Here is an 812-nt window from a genome sequence, read left to right on the forward strand (position 1 = left end):
ATGGGGTGTTAGATTGGAGGCCAATCAGCATTAGGATCCACCCCTGCGTCAGCGCGAACTCTTCACCTCCTCCCTCTGGTCTGATAAGAACAGATACCACACTTGATCTTAGCCAAAAGGCCGAGAAGCGATCTTATATAGTTATGAAAGGGATAGATAAAATAGAGGTAGAGTAGTTTTTTCCACTTGTAGGTGAGACTAGAACTAGGAGACATAACCTCAAGATTCAGGGGAGTAGATTTAGGACAGAGATGAAGAGGAACTGCTTTTCCCAGAGAGTGGTGAATCTGTGGCATTCTCTGCCCAATGAAGTAGTGGAGACTACCTCAGTAAATATGTTTAAGACAAGGTTGGATAGATTTTTGCATAGTAGGGGAAGTAAGGGTTATGAGGAAAAGGCAGGTAGGTGGAGATGAGTCCATGGCCAGATCAGCCACGATCTTATTGAATGGCGGAGCAGGCTTGATGGGCCTGGTGGCCTACTCCTGCTCCTATTTCTTATTTTCTTATGTTTATGTTCTCTAGTTATTGTTAGCCCAACTCTGCAAAATGAAACTGACTGCATTCACCCTGTATTCCTTTATACAATCACTTCTCTGTCTCTTACATTGTAAGAAATATACTCCTAGCCTGTCCAACATCTCCCTATCACATAGCTCCTCAAGTGCTGGCGACAAGGGCAACCAAAAGCAAATAATACTCAAGTGTGGCCTCATCAGCACGCTGTAAATCCGAACCATGAACTCCCACCTGGTATACTCATTGCTGTGACTTATAGAGGCTATCATGCCAAAAGCCTTCTTCATCAACAT

At 44.0% G+C, this 812-nt stretch overlaps 1 pseudogene; it reads right to left on the reverse strand.

Moving 5' to 3' along the window:
- On the reverse strand, positions 1–132 carry LOC134348821 (U2 spliceosomal RNA; annotated as a pseudogene).
- Positions 133–812: the final 680 nt, after the last annotated feature.

This window comes from Mobula hypostoma, chromosome 6 (assembly GCF_963921235.1).
Source record: "Mobula hypostoma chromosome 6, sMobHyp1.1, whole genome shotgun sequence".
In the NCBI taxonomy this organism is placed as follows: Eukaryota; Metazoa; Chordata; class Chondrichthyes; order Myliobatiformes; family Myliobatidae; genus Mobula; species Mobula hypostoma.